Source organism: Kryptolebias marmoratus, linkage group LG9 (genome assembly GCF_001649575.2).
Source record: "Kryptolebias marmoratus isolate JLee-2015 linkage group LG9, ASM164957v2, whole genome shotgun sequence".
NCBI lineage: Eukaryota > Metazoa > Chordata > Actinopteri > Cyprinodontiformes > Rivulidae > Kryptolebias > Kryptolebias marmoratus.
The window spans coordinates 11112718-11136662 of record NC_051438.1 but is presented as its reverse complement, the minus strand read 5'-3'; the positions used below and the strand labels follow the sequence as shown (position 1 = coordinate 11136662).

General features: G+C 40.0%; 1 protein-coding gene across 5 annotated transcripts in view; it reads left to right on the top strand.

Annotated features, from left to right (window-relative positions):
* The window catches only part of gria1a (glutamate receptor, ionotropic, AMPA 1a), a 91873-nt gene that overhangs the window by 1965 nt on the left and 65963 nt on the right, over window positions 1-23945 (top strand). The gene's annotated exons all lie outside the window — the stretch shown is intronic.

The window sequence follows — 23945 nt, the reverse complement described above, 5'->3', positions numbered from 1 at the left end:
TTGCACCTTTACTTGACTTGCTCTCACTTTTGTGAAGTCGTACACTTCCAGGAGATACCTTCTGACAACTGAGTGTGTCTGTCTCTTCACTCCAATGTGTGTGTGCGTGTGTGTGACATTGCCTCAGTGACAGATATTCCATTACTACGCTCCGAGACCAAATTTCCACTTTGAAACCTCACTGGAATTCAAAAGAAAAAAAAATCAAACGGTCTTCAGTCCATTTCCACACGCAGAGATGTCTTTAGTGATTGCAGGAAAGGTGGAAAAATATGATGGGGTTGTTTAAAGACAGAAAATACACATAGAATGATTTTTTTTCAGGTAATGTGATTTCAGCAGTTCTTGTAGGAGCCAGTTTTGAGCTTTGTGTCGGATTGGAAAGAAACCAATATGTGCAATTTGTTGGGTTTTTTAAGTTTTGAAGGCCTTCACTGTTGCCTTTTGTGATGAATTTTCCCACTTATAGATCTACTCCTGCTGCATTTTCCAAAAGATCACGTGCTTGATGAGCGACATTCTGTCTAAATCGGTTTGCAAATGTCAAATCTGCAGCCAGCACGTCAGACGCCCCATTTAGGCCAGAGAAGCAGGCAACACTTTGTCATGAGGCGCACTCGTTAATGAGAGGACCCGCCGCTCGGAGGAGGACCGTATTGTGTGTGATGGCGCAAGGGGCAGGGTGCTGGTGAACGTTCGCAGGAGCTTCCCCCTCTGGATCAAGCATTTAACTTGTAGCAGCAGAGAGCCGGTCGGTGGTGTCAGTGGAGGTGGGCTGCGTTTATGTCTTTGTCACAGCGTGCAGCCTCTGGAGAGGCAGCAGCGTGGCCAGCTGTTAAGGCCACACTTTCTGCTCTTTGTTCCTCAAGTGATAGAATTTGTTCCCAACGGAGGCATCTTAATCCAGTGATTCGACACAAGTTGTTTGACCGAGAAACTCGTCTGATATTCAGGTTTTAAAAGGAACTTAAAGGAATAGTTCAGATCATTTGAACTGGGGTTCAGTGGAAAGGTTAGAAACAATGTAAGGGTCTCACCACAGGGGACCAACATGACATACATATATGATTACATGTTTATTATTATGCCTACAAAAAAGGGGCAACGTAAACATGTGTCATAATAACCATTATTACAATATTAAGTCGAAAGGAGTTACATTTTAAGACACAAGTGTGACCAAGATTTAGTCCATTCCAATTACGTGATTATTTCATGTTACCAAAACTTACAATTTCAGATAAAAATCTGATATGGAATCTGGTAACATAATACAGAATATTAAGGGCAAATATGGATGCTGAGACAAGAAACAGGAGGTACATTTTCTTTTAGGAGTATATGAATTGGCGGAAAACGAGGATAAACGTGGATAAACGTGGAACGCTTTGGTTTAAACGAACTGGGAAGCATTTATAATTCTGAGATTATGACCTAAAAAATGATGAATCCAGAGGGGATTTTTGTTTGAATAAACAGAACTAAAGTTGTTATCAGAGCTGAACTGCAGGTGACTTTGAGGGAGCCAACACCAAAGTGGGTTGTTTCCTTCCTAAAACAACTCCAATCTCAAACATCTCATAGTGGTTCATGCAAACACTATTTTCCAAACCTTTACGCTGCTGTTAGTTTTATCTGACACGATTATTCTGGCAGAAATATCGCAGAGCTACGTAAGAAATCCTGCAGCTGCCGCCACTATTTACAACGTGCACGTAACCGTAACATTTCATGTAAATAACCGTGTAATGAGAAAATGGCAGCAATGTAAGGGTTTATAAAGCAGCGCTCACGTAACGCATGATGAAACCTTTAGTACTGAAGCTGTTTTAAGACGTCGACAATCAACTTTGGTCTGGACCTCACTCAGATTATCCGTTAGCTTGTCTATCCAGTCAGAATTACCCTCGATTTTGCCAAACCGAGGCTGTAAAAAGAGCAGGTAAGGTATTATTCATAACGTTTTTGTTTTCACAGAAATTTCCTCCAAACGATTTGAACTATAACTTAAAAAATTGTTACAGCCATTCAGTCGCTTGCAGCTCTACAAAACATCTGCAGATATTCCTTCCTGTCCTCTCGATCCAGTCAGTTCTCTCACTCTTGCTCAGATTTGACATCTTTTCATCCCCCCCCTCCTCCCTCCCTCCCTCCCTCCCTCCCTCATGTCAGACACATCACTGCTGTCCATGGGTATGATTGTGGGTTTTGGTATGTGCATGTCAGAAGTATTCAGAAAGCAGAGGGAGATGACTAAAATGGAATTGACACCTCGTCCTGCTGCATGTCACTTGTTCTAAAAGAGTATTTGGACGAGGAAGCTATAGAGATGTGTCTGTGGGGGAGGGATGGGGCTCCGGGGCTTGCTTATAATGAGTCAGATGAAACAAAACAAAAAATAAAGGGGGGTATCTATACTTGGATTTCTATTTAGCATGCCTGTGTGGAGGAGTCTATGCGTTTCTGCATTTTTCTGTAGGATGTCTGAGTGAGTGACAGCTCACCTCTGAGTGTATGAGTGCGGGAACGTGCCCTTTGGGCGTGTGTGTGTAGTGGTGGTGAAGGTGGTGGTGGTGGGGGTGTGGGTGGGGGGGGATTCCATGGGTGTGAAAAGCAGCAGGGTGAATAGACCCTTGTGCCGAGGGCTGAATGGAGCTCCGGATGAGGGCGATACTCATCAGCTGGCTCTTATGAGCAGCCACTTCCTCAGTCACAAGTCCGCCCACCACACACACACACACACACACACACACATGCTAATACACGATCGCTGGCACCTGCCTAAAGATTAGTTGAAGATGTGTGGATAAAGAGTCACTGGGTTTATGTGTGTGCGGAGGAGTGGGAGAACGGCTTTAAAAGGAGCAGAGGTGAAAACGAGGACAATGAGGAGAGATAAACCGGGTTAGATCACACAACCAGTGGTTTGTTTTTGCTGCCATCCACCATGGCTTGTTTTCTCTACATCCTTTTGTTTTGGCATTGTCAGTGAAAGCGCTCGCAGGGGAATGCTGTTTGTAAATGTAGAATATTAGTCACTGCTCCTTCCCCACCCTCCCTTCAGTTTGATTTCATATTACCATAATCTGCTTTAGACTTGGTTTATAACACGGACATCACTGATTCACTCGCTTCATGTCAGAGCCCCCGCAGGCTTGCTCCTATATGATCTACTTTTCACTTTGATGTCCTTCGTGTGGTTGAATCTTAGCTTTTGGCTGTTCTCGGCCTATCTGCCGAATATCTCACCGGGCAGTGCATCAGATTGTGGGATTTTTTTTTTTTTATTTCTTTCAAATCAAATTTATGCTCAACTTTTGCAAGTCACTGAGTGGCATTTGATCCGGCGTCCATCCTGATAGTAAACTTCACATTAGGACTAATTAGCGCTCGTGGAAAAGACGATTTGTGGTGTCACAGTGATGCAGGAGGCTGTATTTCTTCGGGCCTGTGGGGGGTCAGTTAGAAGACGGCTCGGAGAGGATCTATGAGGCATCCTTAATCAATGGACTGGGCTCTGTGTGGAAGCCTGTCCAGCCGATCAATGAGAACACAGATGGGGGAGTGGGGGTGGGGTATGCTTCCTTCTAGGGCATGTGCAAAGGACATGTATGAATTCCAGCTCGTTGATCAGATGTGTTTAGGTTTATATCAAGTACAGTGTTCAGACAGAGGCACTTCTAGGGGAGGGTCTGACATTTATGATAATTACAGGTATTTCAAGTGTTTGTTGGTGGTAATGGATGGTGTATGGCTGCGGTTGTATGTGTCCTTAAAGCACCCAAAACGATATCATATTAATAATTACGAAATCATGCTCTATTCAAGTATAAAAGAGAACAAAAAGAGACGGAGCTGACATTTTAGTTTGGTAGCCAGAAAATTCCCCACAGTATAGTGTTAGTTCTGGAGGATTATTTGTCTTCCAACTTTCTGGCTTAATCCATCTCTTAATTTTCCATAACTCATTCCCCTGTTCACAGTTTCAGAGAGCTGGTGCCTAGCCCCAGACCCTGGACAGATGCCAGTCCATCACAGGGCCACATGGATACAAATGAGACAAACAACCATCAATGCTAACATTTACAACCAGTGAAAATTTAAAGTTGCCAGTTTACCAAACATGCATGGTTTTGGTCTGGAAACCGGAGTAATTAGAGAAAACCCATGTAGCCAGGACAGCTATGCGCAACAAATGGTAAACTAGCTATAATATTTTTTTTAACTTAACTGGCTTCCCCTGTAAAAACTGTGGTTGCGTTGGATCTCATTTTGTTGGCTTGCAGACATCCAAGAACGACTCTGACGACAAACGGTATAAGTTTATTCTTTGAAAAGCTCTGTAACCATTCACCCAAGGAACCAAGCATATCAGTTTTATTGCTCGGCACACAATTGTGTCAACACTTGCTATCTGCAGTGTTCAGGTTGTGTGTGCGTGTGTGTGCATGGTTGTGTGTGAACTTACTACCTGTGTAGAGTGAATTAAATTAGGTTTTTATCTCGAAAGAGATTACCACTGAGTTTACTTTTGGCCTCAGTGCAATAGATCAATTTTTCCTAACATTTTAATTTTGACCTAAGGTGCTTTGTGGAAATGGTTTAACTTCTTTGAAGTATTATTCTGCAGAAAAGTTATAAACAATTATTATTTTACCTCTTATATATAGATCTTTGATTGGACTCAGTTTGGAGGAATACACATTCTGAATCTTAGAAATACTCCAGTCTCATACATTTTACAACATCTTATTTTTTATAAATCTTTTGTAAACCAACCATCGACTATTACACAATTTTTTCAGCAGAAATATGATGATATTCCAGCCAGATGTCCCCAGGGCTATACTGGAAGTGCTACAGTTGCTGCTGCTGCTATTAGTACTTGCAGATAACCACATCTAAATAATTGCGTAAAACAAATTGATGTCAGTTTAAAGTATTAGAAAATGGTGTTTGAATAAACCACAAAAAAATGAAGATTACAGTTGATTTGAAACAGCAGCAGTCCTACTTTGTCTGGCCTTCACTCTGGCCAGAGATCGCATTCCTCTAAACTGAGTCCAATGAAAGAGCTACAGTATCTACAACAGGGAAGACATTAATTGCTTGTAGCTTTTACAAAGAACCCTATTTCAAAAGATACCTTTCAAGATACCCTTATGTCCTTCTGGACATTTTAAAATTAATGATTTGTTTAAAAACAAACAGAATTAAATGTTTTTTTTCCCCTTTTTTCTGACAAGAAATATAAAATTGCAGCCTAAATCACTTGAATTGTAAATTAATTATCCAAAAAATGATACAAAAACAAATAATGACTTTACCAGACACATATGTTTGTCACATACAAACATGTTAATCATCACCTAAGCTTTTTGTGTTTGTGGATTCTAATCAGGTCAGCCTAATAGGTATATTGTGTCATTTTTTAGAACAGAATTTACTTGTATAGGGTAATTATCCTTGTGTAATTCCTCATCACACCAATTCTTCGCAGACCCGTTGGGGTATTCTGACCCTGAAATTGAGAATCACTATATTTCAGAGCTGCTTAACAATACAATCCCCTTCAGACTTCATTGGAGCGGTGTAGCTTAATGACTACACTCAAAGAAATAAGCCGAATTGCAACAAGAGAAGATCATTCTTTAACATATTTGAGAGAATACATGCTATAGTATTGTGTTTTCTGCAGCATTTACCTGGTTTGGGTTCTCCTCATCAGTGGTCCGACTGCTAAGCAGAGTCGTTTGCTCGCTGGTGTGATTGCTTTGTGACATTTCTGCTTCTACACTTGCTCTCTTTTTTTTTACACACACACACACACACACACACACACACACACACACACACACACACACACACACAGACACATACACACACAATAACTAACAAAAGACAGAGCTTGAGCAGATGCATTTAATGTATTATTCAATGCAGCACATCCGAAGCTATCACTCCATGGACTTTTAAGCATAAATATGTAATAAAAAAGAGCAAAAACAGCAAGAAAAAACAAGAGAATTGAACTGATTCTGTTAAGAGCTGTAATGCTTCAAAATACTCAGATTTATATAAGATCTGTCTGGAGAAGGAAGAGAAAAAAAAAAACCTTTGAGTTTTTGTTTTGTTTTTCAACATTTCTGTCTGTACACTCATTGTTCTCCAGTCTTTTTTTTTTCCACCATCAGGGGAAAACAGCATCCCAGAACAGAGCGTCTTGGTTGGGGCTGAAAGCGTTAAGATGAGAGGCTGGGGAGGGCTGGAGGCTAAGCTGCCATTTTAGGCCCCATGGCTGGTGTCAGTGAGGCTCTGGGGTGTTGTTTTTTTATTGTGTAGCCGCTGTGTAAGTCACCGAGTTAAAGCTGCGGCGACTGACTTCCTCAAAGCTTGCACGTTCAAAAGGATTTCTCTGTGCTGAATTTGGTTTAGAAGACAAACAGGAGATCACCAGTCTCTCCTGACTGCTCGGGACATGACTGTTATTTGTTAAGGAGATAAAGAGAAAAAAGAGACAGAGAGAGAAAAAAAAATAAGGTAAAAGAAAAAGGAGGAACATTCTCTTGGGCTAGACTTTGCCAGGTGTTGGTTTGATGAATGAGAAAGCTTGTACTTTTTTTCTATTTTTTATTTATTTATTTTTTCTACAGAGAGCCAGGGATTGGGAATGGCCCACAGCAATCAATGTAGATCAGCCAAAACTGCTCCCCATGCTGCAGAGTGATGGAGTGTGCAGCAGGAGAGAAATGGAGATTGTTTCTGTGGCTTGTGTGTTTGTGTTGCTCTGTGAAGTAATGGCAGAGATGATGCACACACAGGGCAGCAGGGAAGGAAGAGAGAAATGTCTGTGGAAAAGAAAATAAGCAACCTGTCATCCAATCTCCTCACACAGACAGGTTTCTCACATAAAAGCAACCCCAGTGGCCATCCAGGTTTTAGAAGTTTGCTGTGAACCCAAGAATCTAATCTTAATCATCTAATCTGATCAAAAAGACACACACCTGTTAATGATGCCTGTGTCCAGTGTTGTTTGGATGTGTTCACCTCAGAACGTCCTGTGAATCCTCCTCTGTGTTCGTACAAGGTCTCCGAGTAGTTAAAACAAATCTGTCGTCTCTGGAGGGAACGGCAGCCGGGACGTGGAGGTCTGAGCCGAGACGTTGAGGGCTCGCAATTAAAAAAAACAATGTTGTTCTAAGATTAGGACCAGCATTTGTGCTGTGGGGTGGAGGGACGGGTGTCTGATGGTGGCAGCTGTCATGTTCCTTTGTTGTTGTTTTTTTTCCCCCTGTAAAGGCAGAAGCGGAGTCTCTCTTTTGTCACATGGCACATCTTGGGAGCTTCTGTGTACTTTAATGAGGAGCAGAGCCTACAAGCATATAAAACAGTGTGACGTGCATCTGCTCTGATGGTGACAGTGTAAGACTCGTTCGCACAGACGCCTACAGAGCTAAACGACCGGCTTGCTTTGATATCAGACTTGTGACTATTACTTTAAGTTGGAAACACAGACAGCACAACACAAAACAGGAAGAACTCATAGACTGAAGCACATTATAACTCACATTGAAACATTAGCCCACAGAAGCAGCAGTTGGGGTGTTTTTTGATACGAAATGCATTTTTACATTCACCTGTACCAAATAAAAGCAACACAACATGATAATATATTAAACTTATTGGGCGATAAATGTGATTTCAACATTGAGTCTAGATGAATGCCTCGTTTATTCCTGAAAATCTTTGACTAAATTTAATTTTAGCCCAAGCAGTTCAGCCTTTAAAACTTTATTTATATAACACACAAATAACTAAAACTATGTAAAACATATTGAGCAGTAAATGTAATTCAAGTCTGTAAATTTTGCAAAAATGCCAGATAGCCCAAGCAGGGATTTCAGCACTCACTGAAAAGGTTGATTTGTCATCTGAACATCTAAGTATGCTAGTTTTTCACCCACTTTTAAAGTGCCAACGCTGTCGTTATATCCTTGTGTTTGTGTACTAATTACAACATGAATTGCTGTCTTATCAGTGTGGCTGGTTACCTGAGTGGGATAAGAGATTTACCTAAAGGTGGAGAACTTGATTTTGAAACCCACATGGAGAATATTTGTTTATTATAAGTTTTGGCCAAATTGTCTGCTTATCCAAGGTCAGGTCATGGAGGTAACCGTACCAGAAAGAAAATCCAGATATCCCTCCTTCCAGAGACACTTTCCAGCTCCTTCTGGGGGATCCCAATGTGTTCCCAGACCAGAATCTGACCAGTGAGTTTTGGGTGTGCCCTTGGGTCTCATCCTAGTAAGACGTGCATGAAAAACCTCCAAAAGGAGGTGGCTGAAAGGTATCCTAATCAGATATCTGAACCATCTCAGCTGATTTTTTTTTTTTTTTTTTTGATGCCGAGAACCTGCAGCTCTGACTTCCGTCCAGCTTAGGGAGAAATCTTGTATCAGCTGTTTCTACCTGGGATGTGGTTTTTATGGGCATAATCCTTATCTCACAGCCGTGAATGAGGAATGTAGATAGACAACTGAAGTGAGATCTTTGAAGACAAAGCCACAATCCACCTATCCATCTCCTGCTCTAGCCTGCCATTACTCATGAACAAGACACCAAAATTCTTAAACTCATCCTCTTGAAGCAAAGACTTACCCCCAACCCAAGGGTAGCATTTTAACATTTTTTGACTGAGAACTATGAACTCAGACTTAGAGGACCTGACTCTCATCAAAAACTCTTTACTCTCAGGTGTGAACTGCCCCAGTCCAGGCTGAAGGTGGAAGACGCCGACAGAACCCCACCATCTGCACATAGCAGAGTCTAGACCCTGAGGATCCCTGATTCAGATACCAGGATACTAAAACTGCTCCACTTGAAGCATCCTCATCCTCAACCGTAGAGGGGCAATACACCATTTTGGCTAAATCTAGATGTCTATTTAACATTAAGGGCAAAATTTAAACACCAATAAAAATTTCACTTTTACAACAAACTGAACACAAATTTATCCTAGACTATGTGAAAGGTGTTGTTTAGATGTTGTTTCAACTCAAAAATGCTCCCTGTGATATCACTTGCTCTAAATGCACTGTGAATTATTTGTGTGTGCATGTGGGTCTGTGTGGAGGNGTGGGGGGGTTATGTTCCTTGCACTGAAACCTATCGCTCATAATTGTTACCATCTAGTTCACAGTAGGAGGAGACGGATCACCAGCAGAAGGAGGACCTGTTTTCAGTGAAGAAGGCGAAGCTAAAGCTCGGCAGCTTGCTTGTTAGATGCTAATGAAATTCATGAGCTATAAATGCTGCACGCCTTTTCTTCTTATTTTATTGCAAGTTATTAAAATTAGTGAAAAGGAACTGCTACAGTCATTAAAGAATCTGCAGTTTATGTTGGTTAATCTAAAACCTGAAAACAAGAGAAGAAAATGACCCCAATAATAGACTTTTATCAGATTGTGCGGGTTTCTGTGTCGTGGTCTTATTTGATGACTTTGCACGTTAGATTTTCACCTTTGAGGTGGAATTTGAATTCAGTTGAGAGGCATAAGTTTTACAAAGCATGCCTCTACTGCTGTTGTCATTTTTCCAGTATCTTCTGTAGCTACTGTGTCATCAGCCTTATTTTCACTTAACGCTCAACTCGACTCAGTTTGCTCATTGCAGCATTGTAGGTACGCATTTCATTGGAGCCACCTCAGTCAAAGTTCCAGGCTAGCAGAGCTGATAATGAAAGGTGATGTGAAAACGCTGCAAACTACTGTTGCAGAGAGTTATCACTATTGAACTGTCATGGAAATTGTCTCTGCACTGGCGCTGTACTCCTTTCCACAAAGGTGTACTACTCCAGCCAACAGAACAGCTCTATTTCATCGTTTTTTAAATTTTGAATCCTTTTACATAAATGTACTTTTTTTGCCCACATCTTCGTATTGGTGATTTGTTGAGGTACAGAGAGGATGAATATGAGTGAACATTTGTTTTCTTTCATATGTGTGTATTGTGACTTCTATCAGAAATCTTTAGGGTTATAAAATCAGGATATTAGAAAAGCAAAGCAGTAGTTTGGTAGTGACTTGGCAGTGATTACATGTTAACGTGTTTTTGGCCCACAAGACCCCTGTTCACACTCCTTATAACCATCTGAGGTAGTTCCCCTTGTTTTGTTGTTTTTGCACCTAATTACACCCATTTTTTTTTTGGTTTATGTTTTCCAAGTTGATTAGCTATGGCGACCATCTTGAATTGAGTTTACTCCAAAGGTTAATGATATTGCTTTCTGAGAGTTTCATTTAAGTCCTGTTGTTTTAACAAATAAACAAGGTTGACTCCAATAGTTAATGGCAAAGTTTTTAACATAGATCTTTTGCATTTTGTTAGAACTTTGTTAGTTTTTTGTTTAGAATGACTCTCAGCTACTACCACACCAATGTTAGCTCAATATCTGTGCAGCTGACTGAGTTATAACCACTTGTGTTTGCTAAAGATGATTAGCTGTGGCAGCCATCTTGAATTAGGTTGACTCCTCAAGTTATTTGGTTGTCAGTGTACATCTAATAACTAGTTTCATTTAAATCCACTGATTCATGAGAAATTTTGCCAACACCCCAGACAAACAAACACAGAGACACAAGCAGAGACATTATCTCCTGCCTTTTGCCTTTCAACAGAGGGTGATAAACATGTAAATAAAAGCAGCCAGTTTTTACTGTGGCACACACACTCTAAGGTGTCTATACTTGTTATGTCAGTTTCAAATTAAAAATATCTATAATGGCAACAATTTTTGTGCATCACCATTATTCCTAAAACACATTTTAATTATTTTCAAAACACTTTTGCGCTTGTGTTTTTGCTTTTGAAGAAAAAAAAACCCATGAATGCAATGTTTGTAGTCTTCATTGATAAGATAACAAGCCCAATAAATGAATTTCTATTTATGGATGTATTGGTTTTCCAAGTCTTGTTTTCAAACGGCTAAATTTGTTGCTTTTCTTTACTTTAAAACTGTAATTTATGAGTTTTAATAGTTAGATAACCAAAATAATTTTTTTCTAATTCTTTTTTGGTCAGTTTTCTCTCAATCAAAAAACTTTTCAAATCACGGTTTAACCTCACAAACACATTAGAGTTGCAGTATTTCCTTTTAGCAGCTTCATTTAAGAAAAGAAAGGCGACACATGCAGCATTTAAGTCAGAGCTCATAAATTCTGCTCAGGTCTACAATGAACACTTTAATTTCCCAGCAGCTTGGCTGAAAATTGCTGAAGACCGTTGTTAATTTATGCCGAGGTTCCAAAGGAATTAGCGAGGAGGTTGTGTGTTCGGCTCCTCTCGCTCTGCATACCCACCTCCATCTCTTCCTCTGTCGGAGAAATGAAGGTGTGCGAGTGGGACCGTCCCTCTGCACCTGTCGACACTGATACCCAGATGGGGAGATAATTGCGAAGGGATGATTGCTAAGCCGATAATTGGAGTTTCCGTACCCCCTGACAGGAGTTGGTCTGGGTTGTGTTTCTGACCCGGTGCCCAGGTAAGCATTTATTCAGCAGGCAGCAGGGGCCCCCGCAGCAGAGCAGATTGGAAACGTGGGGAGAAACGTTGAGGAGCAGAGACAATGATGTGGCTTTAGAGGGTTAGAGACTGAGACACAAGAAGACAGAGATGTGCAGAGCTGAGGGGAGTGCTCTCACACCCTCGATTACCCATTAAATGAGGCGATTCGGTGCCATTGTTTTATTACTTAGAGGAAATGGGAGAGATCGAGATTTCACGGTGTGGTTCCTGTGTTTCCCACTGCTAGGCTGGCATCTGCTCTCTTTGTTCGCAGCGTTCTCTCTATCATCTCCTTTCACAGGCACTAATGCTTCTGTTTATCCACATTGTGTCCGCCATCTCTTCCATGTGCAGAGCTCACTTCCTTTTTGGATCATCGTCGTTAAAGAGATAGACCAGATCTTTTGAAGTGGAGCACTGCGGCAAGATCATCAACATATTTTACCTGTTGTCGATAGATTTTTGAATGACCTCAGTTTGGAGAAATAGAGTTTATAACAGAACAGAAGGATGAGCTAACAGCTTTTCCAAGTCGGGCCAAGACCGAATCAGACTGCTGCTGCCTTGAAACAACTTCAGTCTCAAAAAGGTCATTGCAGGTGATTCTAGCACTGATTAATAAACCTTTACACTGCTAGCTAGCTGCTGCTAGTGCCTGTGAGAGGTGATGATAAACATGTAATGTGAAACTGATGCTGTTGTAAAGGTTTATAAATTGGGCGTTTGCATGAACTGCTATGGCATTTTTTAGATTGGAATATTTTTAAGAAGTCAGCAATCCACTTTGACCTTGGATTAACCGTTACCTCATCAATCCTGTCAGAATTAAATTCTATTTCTTCAAGCTGATGTTGTTCAAAGAGCTATCTGCATAATCTTTCCTTAGAACCACAGTCTAAAAGATTTCACTTTAACATTTCATTACTCTCTTTTTAACGAATACAAGCTTTGTGGTTGAATCATCACAATTCAGTATCTTCCTTTCCTACTCCATTCTGTTTTTCTCAATTTTTCGGTCTTGGTTTCATTTCTTTTTCTCTTCCTTTATTCCTATTTTTACCACACATACAAAAACATCAAGAAGAACAGTAGCAAAAAAAATATGTATATATACTTTTTTATTGCTCTCACACACACAGTATATCTTACTTGAGCTTCTGGAGCTAAAGCTGTTTATACCCAGAAATGGCAAATACACTTCCATGGAGCGAAACACTCCGAGGGGGCATGTTAGAGCGATGGGAAAGCAGTGAAGCTCAACCCATTCCCCACCTAAAAGACTTCAAAACATGTTTTGTGTATTTTTTTTTTTTAGTCAGTACCTGTGCTCACTTCTTAGACTCTGCACGGATGAAATAATCTCGTTCCGCTACATTGGCACGTCATCACTGGGTGTGTTGGTTGAAATGACGAGAGCAGATTTTCCAAGTCTTTTGCAAGAGATCCCACAGAAAACTGCTCACAGAGTGAAGCCCTCCCACTCAGTTGGGTCTGGAGACGTTTTCCACTCAGATCCCGGTAGGAGTTGTGTTTCGGTCCCCTGGTTCCCTGTTCTCTGCACAGAGGGAGATTGATTGCAGTGTGTGAGTGATACTGTGTTGGAGGGTCCACAGACTGGGCCAACCCGTCACCTGAAGGATTCTACACGAGCCCAAGCTGTGTGTGTAAGTGTGTGTGTGGCACTGTATTGGGTGCATGGAGCATCTGCCTTCTTTGTTCTGAGCACTTTTATACGTGTAATGAGTAAATCAGTTATTGACTTCTTTTGCTCCGGCTTTCATTAGCATAGCTGATTAGCTCTGCAGAAGATGGATGGGACCAGTGGGACCACAACATGCTCTCTGTTCTTTATTACACGCATTATCTGGCAGTTATTAGCCATGGGTGGCTGAGTGGAGGATAACTGTGCCGTCTTCCAGTGTCTGTTGTCACATGTGTTTATCTCCCATCAGTGTGCTTGGTGGCTGATTGGGTGACCTTGCACCTTTTTGAGGTGGTGTCTATTATTGCTTGATGGGACAGCAACAGCAGCCCTGCTGCTGTCATCATCCTTGCAAAGAACATTTAGGAAACTACAGTATATGTGAGAAGTAGGTTTGTGCATCTATTGTCTGTGGCCAATAGAGTACATAGCTTATTACACTGCCAACAGTCTGATTCATTGAAGATACACGAGCAGCAAAAACCAATATGACATGACAATTCAGCCCTCAGTCATTGTACTGTACAATTCAATACGAGTTTTTAATCAACACATTGAGATTCAGTGCAATACAATACAATACAAAAGAGGATTTGCACAAAGGATAGTTAGTTTTTCGTATCTCATAAAAAATGAATGTTGGCAAACAGGACTTATTTTAATATTACAATATATATAAAACATAACTTACAATTAACAATCCGTGCACAGACATTAAGCCTGGTTCAAATTAATAAAAAAGCAAGCAGCAGGTGTTTAACACATTTTCAGCAACTCAACAGTGAGCAGCAAAATGTAATTTCTACATTAAAAATAAAAACAAACCTTTAGTTTTGTAATATTAGTTAATCCACATAAACAGGATGAAGCACAATTAAAAGGGTTTGTTGCTGTTTCTACCAGTGTTTCTTCAGTTCTACATCTGAACAATAGGTGTTGCTAATAAGAAAACACCACTAAACGCATAAAGTGCAACCAGAAGAAGAGCTGCCGACTAAAGGAAGTGATTACAGAGGATTCAAAATTCATAGACAAACATAACTGGGCTTATTTCTAACTTTTCAGCTAATATTTATAGTGGATGGAGTTGTAGACCAGAAAAAATAGAAAAATAAACTCACTGTAAATTTGATGTTTAAAATTTAAACATAAAAATACAATTAGTAACTAAATATCAACACAAATTAAGGCACTGGTGTTGAAAAAAAAGTTTTCTCAATATAGTGAAGTGGAAGTATAGTAGTAGGAAATAGAAAAAATGCACAAAATCAAGTACCCCAAAAAACTGTGATTTAATGAAAAATAAAAGTAATAGAAAAGAAATAAAAATACACAAAGATGTATACAATTTTAATGCTTTATTTTTATTTTACTGCAGACAGCATGAACTCAAACTATTTCTTAGTTTGCCTCATCAACTTCTTAATCATTATTTGTGTACTTATATGTATTTGACATTTTCAATGAGTAAAAACATAAAAGCATAAAAGGGGGTCAGCTGACAGCTAGTAATGAAAAAAGTATTGCTATTTCAAATAGATGAGGTTAACAAGTGATTTTATTCATGACTGCAGGATTTGATACTAAATCTTTGAGGAGCAGAAAATCTACAGTTTGCCAGCAATTCCACAAAAAATATATATATGAATTTTAAAACAATGTTCTTAAGAAAGATTAGAGGAGATTTGCATACATGTGTTTCTACAGTTGGATAATATCTTAGTTGGACAAGCTCCAGTCCTTTCAGCCGGCTTCTTCATTAACAGCTGATGTGACCATAAAGGCAAGAAATGATTCAAGATTTTTTTTTGTCAAGCAAGTCATATTTCTAAATGTCATCTAAAGCTTTAGAGTGTAAAACAGAAGTTTTATTTTAACCTTGTTCAGAGGTGGTGTTGATTTCTCTGGGCTCTTGGCTTTCTGGGATGGACCATCACACAGTGCAAATGGCTACTGTAGTCAGAAAAATTAGTATTCCAGATATGTTTTGGAAGAAATGGACGCTGTGTGCCCTTGACCGAAGACTGAAAGGACCAACCAGATTATTATCAGCAGGAAGTTCAGAAACTAGGCTCTGCGATGATACATGTTGGTTGATTCGGAGTCTCTGAGGACAATATTTTACACTTACTGTATTTTTTACCACTACTTACAGATTGTTGTTACATTTTCGAGCAGAATTCAAGATGATGGATGTCCTCGTATTTTTCAACAGTTATTTGCAAAGCCGCATTCTTGTTGCAGGTAAAACGGAGTGCGGGTTCTAGACGTGCATTCCTTCATTCTTGACGCGTTTACGATAGGTGATGAAGTTTGAAATAAAAAATCCAATGATGGCCTCGTTCTATGCCAGCCTTAAGACCTGTTTACAGGAAGAACTGGATGGAACATTTCAGTAAAACTCAAAATTCTTCATTGCTTGGTATCCTCGTTATCAAAATGTTCTTTAAATGTGAAAAGTAATGCAGTATTGGAAAGTGGAAAGCCTTTGCGTTCTTTTTCAAAACATGTAGACCTATTAAGCAAAAATGGATATTAAAAATAATAATAATATGACAAAAATGTACAATGTCTTGACTTTGCAATGTCAGAAATGAAACAGGGAAACTGAAAATTCACTAGTATTTTGTTAAACAGTCAACCACCAAGTTAGTAAGAGATTTGTTCTTTGTTCTGATTACAAACTTTTATTTTAGTCACCCTTAAATAAGAAAATACTTTCTCTTTCTTGCATATAAAAGTACAACATCTGCACAAAGAACACCGCAGTCACTGTTTAAGTGTCACACACAGTAACTCTGGACTTCTTGCTGTTGAGATAAACACCAGCAGCAGTATCCCTCCGTGCTCCATTAAACACAGTGGACACTCTTAGCAGAGGAAAACTAGATTTTTAAGTACAGATTTTTGAGCCACAAAAACGCAAGTGAAATTTTTGTTTTTTATTTCTCTTCTGTTAACATGTTAGCCTTCAGCTTTTGACATTCACACTATTTTTCAGGATTTGTCACCAACTAGATAATTACTTACACTGAAATCAGCACTCATTTAACTCGTTCACTTTATACTCTAAAGTATGAAGGGGCAGAATTGAATCACGCAGAAGTACTGACTCCTCTAATAAACACACTGAGCTAAAACATGAGTTTAAGTGTATATCTCATAAAATAAAATGGGAGTCATTGCTGACTCATTCGTGTTTAAAGTTGGGTTCACAGTGCAATTTTCATTCATTGTACACAAAACCTTTAGTTGTGAAAAAAATGGTAAGAAAATCTGGTTGAAAGTTTGAATTGGTGGTTTGTGGGCATTCAGTGTGACAGTATCACCTTTAGCCCATTAGGACCGACAAACATCAAACAGTGTCAGAAATCTTCAGGGAACGTCTTACAGTGTGACTGCTGCTGCAACAGATGTCTTTTTGTCAGCCATGATCCGTCCACGTTCTCTTTTACGTGATCCTATTCCCTAAATATTTAGTGCCCAAATATAATAGTTAGAGTGTCAACACCGGTCCTTAATTTCCTCTTGATGTTGCAGTGATATCTCTGTCGGATCTTTGAGAAGTCATTGATTCTCCTGCAGCAAAAAGTCATACAGTTCAGCATTCAGCATGACTTAACAAGATTATTTGAATAGATTACCATCCTTAACTATTTCTTTTTTAGGTAGGAAATTTGTGGCAAAAGCCAAGAAAAGCATTAACATTATGCTTCTGTTTCCTAAAATGTTATAAATCTCACAAAAAGCCTTAACTCTTGTAAACCGATCAGTGCTGCCATTAATATTCTAAGAATAATTGAACGATATACTGTATGTTCACCTAAAACACATCTGTAAATTTATTGAAGTTGGTTAATCTATTAGTCAGTCGATACAAATAGTTCAGCTAGAATTTTGACTGCAAGACATAAATCTAAGGCTGCTGTCAGACTGGACGATGACCCTGCTACATTGTAAAAAATCACCCAGAGCATGGAGGGTCTTTGCAGGGTCCTGTTGAGGTCTTCAGGTTTGTATTAGGAATTCACTGAGCTCTCTGTTATGTGTGATAGGTCCACAATGGTTTTTGAGCATGCACAAAACCTTTGCTGAGGTTGTGGTGATTTATCATCACGGTGGCAGTGTTTTAATGTCCAGAGTGGAGCTTGTGGTCAGAGATGGCTGTATATTCCTTATGAGGCCTGCTTGCCCTGGCTTGGTCATTGAGACTTTGAAAGTCAGTTTGGATTTGTGCCTAGGCTATGATCGTGATCGTGACAAGGTCATAGAACCAACCCAGCACATAGGGGGCAGATAGCATCATCCTTGCATGGTGTGATCTATTATTGTGTAGCATGTGCTGTATCTTGACAGTCATTATGGGAACATAAAAAACTCAGAAAAAATTAAGAAATATTAGGAAGTAAGAGAGAAGCACCCTCATGTTTGCCTTCACACTGAAGGAGGGTTTTCGGATTTCTAACAATGCAGACATGTTCGAATAGGTTGTGTAGAGCAAAGTGGGGTCTTAATCCAATGTGAAGAGGATGTAAATCTAACTTAGGCTCTTATTTTTTCTAACCACGTTTGTTGAGAAAATTAAAACCATAATAATTAGTTTTGATATCACTTTCCAGCCAACTAATGAGAAATCTGTTTTGAAAGTATTAATTGAGAACACCAAGCCAAAAATCCTCTAAACCTGCAGACTTGATCCATAGAATGTCTTTACTGACAGCTATTGTGATACAATTCCTGAAATATTACTGTATGGTGAACTGTGCTGGTGAAACTGGTTGCTTCATTGCTTACAGTGAAGCTACCAGTTTTACCAGTGCTATCAGCAGATATTGCCAGTAGTTTGACTAAAGAACACAAAGCTAATTCTTGGGTTTTTGTCCTCCTAAATGTGAGTTCTGGACTGTTTGGACTATTTTTGTAAATACATCAGATGAATAATTTTTTTTGTGAGATGGAAAGAAAAAATGCCACATGCTGTTTTTAGATGTATCGTTCCTAATTTTCCATTTTGATGCTTTTTCGGTCTTAGCTGTGCTAAAACAGAGAGCAGATTTGACCTCACCGAGCGTTGATTCTGTCTGAAACCTGCGGTGTTGTGGTGTAAAGGTGACATTGGATGGGCATCTTAAACCTTTCTGTCGCTATGGGACTGAGGATCAGTGTACAAATGGGGTGTCTGAATCAGTCTAACAGGGTTATCAAGTGGTGGAGGAGGAATGTCGTTTTCTGTGATGCCCTGAAGAAAAAAACACAATTTCTTCCTATAGGTAAACAGGTTTATTCTTGCATTTTACAATAAATAACATGCAGAACGTAGAAATGAACACAGCAGATCAATGATTAAGATAAGAGATTTTAATCTGTGTCCTATTTTGTTGATTCACTCGGCATGTCAGACCTCAGTTATATCAGAAAAATGATCTTTCAGGATGACTGAGCTTGAACCCACCAATCAGTATACGTTCCCTGCAGCTGAACTCAGCATCCTGCTGCTATGAAATTCCCTCTGAAATACTGACCTTAATGTTGCACATGATAATAGCACACCAATCCCTTGACAGAGAAATAACATAAAACCGTTTTATTCCTTCTTTTTTTCTTCGGATGTATGTTTGTGCAAGGACAGGGAGTGGGAGAGTGTTTTTTTTTTTTTTGTTGAGACACATTGTATTTTTACTGATTCCTGTAAACCTTTGAAAATGTGAAAAAAAATAAAGTGGGTGGGTGGTCTTTCTGTTGTTTGACATGTCAGGGAAAGCAGAGCTATTGGAGAAAGGAAACACAAACACCTACACAAAGGAGCAGCTCTGTAATACTGCGGGCTGATACTCGGGTTAGTGAGCAGCTCATGTGGAGCAGCTGGGAGGCAGGTACCACGCTCAAGGACACCTTGAAACATTTGACTTTTGCAAGCGTTCTTGCCGAGATTTCTGGCAAATTTGAAATTGCGCTCAAGCAGATATGAATCCAACCAATTTGCTTTGAGGTGCCTTCATTAGCATGAGTTCGCGAAACCCTTTTTCTTTTTGCAATTCCCAAACATCTGTCAAACATTGAGGTTGTGTTCTTTTCATCCGTCATCATTTCAAAAATGCAGTTTGATGTAGTATTTTGTTTACTTGTCAAGTCAAAGTGAAGTTATACACTTAAATATTTATATGAAGGATGCAACACTGCTCAACAAACAGCCGCCTCCCCTCCCATCACGCCCGCCCTACGAACCATCCCCATAATCCAGAAATTTAGATGCAGGAGAAACTGTCACAAACATGCCCTCTTTGTGCAGCCGGCGCAGACACGTCTGTCATTTGATATTTGGCTCATGCTAAGCAGAGGAACAGCTGCCGGGCACAGGAAACAGAGAACAGAGAAGACTTGAGTTGCACGAGTTGTTTCTGACAGCTCCTCCTGTTGGCCGGGTATCACTCCCTTTAGGATTTGAATGTTGTCTTTTCCCTTTTTTTTATTTAGTTGTTTTTTTTTTTTTTTGCCCTAAAACATTTTGTCCACAGCAAATGCAAATAAACTTGCTCGTTCACAGAAAAATGTTTTAAAAGGTTCAAAAGGCCAGTTCCATTGAGCTGCCCTGACTCTGCATGCAGATGTGGGAATGCTTCTGGTTAAATCACAACCAGAGTACACTTTTTAAGCAGGAGTTTAGATCTACTGAAATCTGTTGGTGTGAAAGCCATAAACAATTCATGTCCTAGCTGTTAAAGATAGCTCTTTGAATGACTTTAGTATGAAAAAAAAAATTAAATTCTGGCTAATAGCCACTCCAAGCAGGGCTAAGACCAAAGTCAAATGCTTAAAACATTTTCCTGCGGTTTATGGGAACACAGTTTTGCGAACTTTTACATCGTCACATCAGTGTTGCATTACATGGTTATTTGTGTAAAATTATAATGCACAGAATAGCGGTAGCAGCAGCAGCTCCAGCTAGCAGTGGTAGCTAGCTGCATTGTGGGGCACTGTCATGCGTTTACCGCGTAGCATTTATTTCAGTTGTTTGTTATTAGTTTGGTTCTGAGTTTCAGTGTGTTTTCATTTGAATATTTTATGGTGTTACCCGTCTCTCCCGTGTCACTGACCAGTGTTTCCCTCAGTCAGATTTGACTTCTGTTAATCATTCACACCTGTTCATCTGCTCATTAGCCGCACCTGCACTCACTCAGTAATCACACCTCCCAGCATGCTCATACTCCTGGTCACACTTACTGTTATATCATATGATTTACTTCTGCTCCCTGTTAACAGTATTTTCCCTGTTGTTGTTGTTTTTTTAATTTGATCTTTTATGCTGCTTGTTTTGCTGCTCCGTCATCCTTTTTTTAATTATTAAAACCTTAGTTTTCATTCATTCAGTTTCCCCCCTGACTGAATCGTCCCACAATAGGCAATTCTAGCAGGATATCGTAATATTTCTGCTGAAATGACCATGTAATGCAAAACTGATGACAGTAAAATGGTTTATAAAATAGTAAATGCATGAATTGTTATATTAAAAAAATAAATCAATTGAAGTAGTTTTAAGATGTCATAAATCCTCTTTGATTCTGGGCTTACACGGACTAGCCTTAGCTTGTTAATTTAGTCAGCTAATCTCTATATTTCTAAATTGAAGCCATCCTAAAAGCTATTTACAACAGGTAAGATAATATCTGTTCATACCCTTTCCAGAAAACCCCAGTTCAAGACATTTGAACTTTTGCTTTAACTGAACTTTTCCCCAGAATAACACTTTATAAAAACAGTTAAAAGAACCAACAGAGTTTTTTTTTAAGTATAACCATCAGCAACAACTGTAAAAACAGATTTAAAGCTTTTATAAGTGAACCACCACAGCTTTTCTTTCAGTTGATATCCTCTCATAACAATGATGAAACATTCCTAATGGGTTTTTATCCCGTACTTGTTTTGAGTATGAATGCAAATGTGACACAGTGGAACTGAACCGGAGATCTTCCATTATTTCAGAAATTATCCACGGATTTTGAAAAGCCATGCAAGAGTTTTTTTTCTTTTTTTTTTACAAATTTGCTAATTCCTAGAGGGAACAGCTAATTGTGACAAAATGTCCAAACAGTCGCAATTCCCACCCCATCCTCCGAAAGTCCTTTAGCAGCTCTGAGCTACTGTAATCCCTGCCAGAGAAACAGACTGTTGCCCCGGCAACCTCAGTCCTGCCGCCACGGCAGCTGTAACTGCGGCGAGGAGACACGGTGTGCCAGGGCGGACAGGTGTTGCTGGGGTCTTCAAGATCACCTGAGGTCTCTCCGTCCCGACTCCGGTGCCGTTACACATGTGGAGCGGTGCTAACAAGCCGCTCGAGCGCAGAACGCTCCCACCAGGCTGCCGATCTATTCTGCTGTCTGAATCCAGACCGCTGGGTTTCTCTAATGGTCTGTGTCACGCTCATGTCGAGTCAGACAAATACATGTTTTTCTTGCCAGCTCGGAGCAGGAGGTCTGTGCCACATGGCTACCTTTTTTTTTTTTTTTTAAGGTATGAGAAATGACTTATATTCAGCAGGGCAGAGTAATGGGACAGTGCACAAAATGTCAAACAAGCTCTCATTACCTTTCATCCAGGCAGAACGTGGAGGACCCCTCTCAAATTGGTCCTAGAAAATTGTAATGCGTACTTGTGGAAAGCAGTAGCCGAAAAAGCATCCATTTACGAGCAAGAGCATGTGCAGAGCGTGAAGGGAAGATAGTTCTGTTACTGAGTCAGTGTGGCGAGGCGCAAAATGTCTATTTCAGGGCTTGCTTTAAGTAGGGTGACTCACCAGGCTTTTGGAGCTCTTGAGGCCACATATGTGTGTGTTTATGTGTGTGGGCATGCATTTTTATGTGATTTTTTTAATTTTATTTTTCCCCCCTCTTCCTCTCTCTATCTCCGTCATACACACACACACACGTGCCTGCCTGGAGGGCGCAGGTCTGTGGCAGGTTAGGCGTTTTGGGTTCGGGCCATCCTCCCCTCTGTCTTTCCTTCAGCTCTGAGCAGCAGGCTGGCCTCCACGCGAGGATCAGGCAGGGATTTCAATCTGTTTGGTAAATATGGAGATAAGTGAGGCCCACCCATCGCCTCGGCACAAAATAGCCCGGCCCAGACCTGCAAGCGTGAAGATAGCATGATCTACCTTCCAAAAAACGAAGGCTATTAACATCAATTTGTGATTTGAAGACATGGTGGAGTGTGAAGAAAGCAACATGCAGACAATGAGTTGGAGGAAAATGGTGAGATGGAGGGAGAAAAGCAAATGAGAGATGGAAACCACCTCCTGCAGCTAGTAAAATGTCAATGCAACCCTGGGGATGCATTGATTAACCTCTCTATTCCTAACCTGCCATCACCTCCTCCACTGAAGGCAAGGCACACACTGGTGCTGTATAAACATGATTTTAATTGGAAGGCTTCAAAAAGTCCTACCAAAGGCGTGAACCTCCTTTCGCTCTTATTTCTCTCTTTGTTTATTTAAATCAGCAATCTTTTTAGTGTGTGTGTGTGTGTGTGTTTCTGTATTCACAACACTGATTTGTTGACATTGATTGTTCAGCTCAGTTTAATTTAATTAAGCTTTTGCATTATTGATCAACCTGACATTTGCCGTGTTGATTTTCACAAAATATCTTTATGCTAAATGCAAACCTTTATACATCTAGAAATGACTGCCTAATTGATAATTCAAACATTTCAACACTGGTCTGTAGCAACTAATGAGGAATGTGGTTTTCCTCTGTTCAACCTCATACCACAATCAGAGGGTTTTGCCTTGTTAAGTAAAGTTTATAAGAGGGATAAATCAGGTCATCAACATTCTACCTGCCAAACACCATCGTATGGCTTTTTTGTTGTATTTATCAGAAGAAAATTCTGTGCTGACATGTAACATGTAATGTTTTACAAATGATTAATCTCATATCTAGTGCCGGTCAGTTTGTGCCTCTGCAGCATCATACCCTCATTCTGTACCCAGGAGTTGACATATCATACCAGCTAGATACAAAATGGTTCCCACTTTGCACCCATGCTCTTACCATATGCCAGGGATGTCCAATCCTGGTCCTTCAGGTCCACAATCCTGCATAATTTTATTGTTTCCCTTCTCTTCATCAGGTCTTCAAGTTCCGAAGAAGTTGGTCAATCTGATGTTTCTCTCTCAAAACAGAGAAACATCTAAAACATGCAGAATAGTGGCACTTGAGGACCAAGGTTGAACACCACAGCCATGTGCACATAGAGAGTACAAAGAGACCTGCACCAAACAGCTTCTTTTCATACCCAAAAATGTGGGAACTCAGTGACAATCAAAGGTACAATTTGATGGAATGTCGAACTGACCTGGAGTCATACCTCTGTTGTGTTGATGCCATATTACACTTTAGTGATGTGAGTTTGAACATTTATTTAAAAGACTGACCAAAATCTTCCTTCTTTAATCTTTATTTCTGCATCTGACTTCCTGCTTGCTTATCTTGTCTGTATGGGTTGATGTGAGTTGTGCCAAAAACATAGCGGGCCTGTGTGTGTTTTAGCAGAGCAGAGCAGCACTTCTGGGATTCCTTTGCAAAGTGGTGCAACTGATGCAATCACATTTTGTCCGCGTATGAGTCTGTGCTCCAGCTGTAATGTTGCACTCCTGTAACTGGTGAACATGCTCAAATACAAT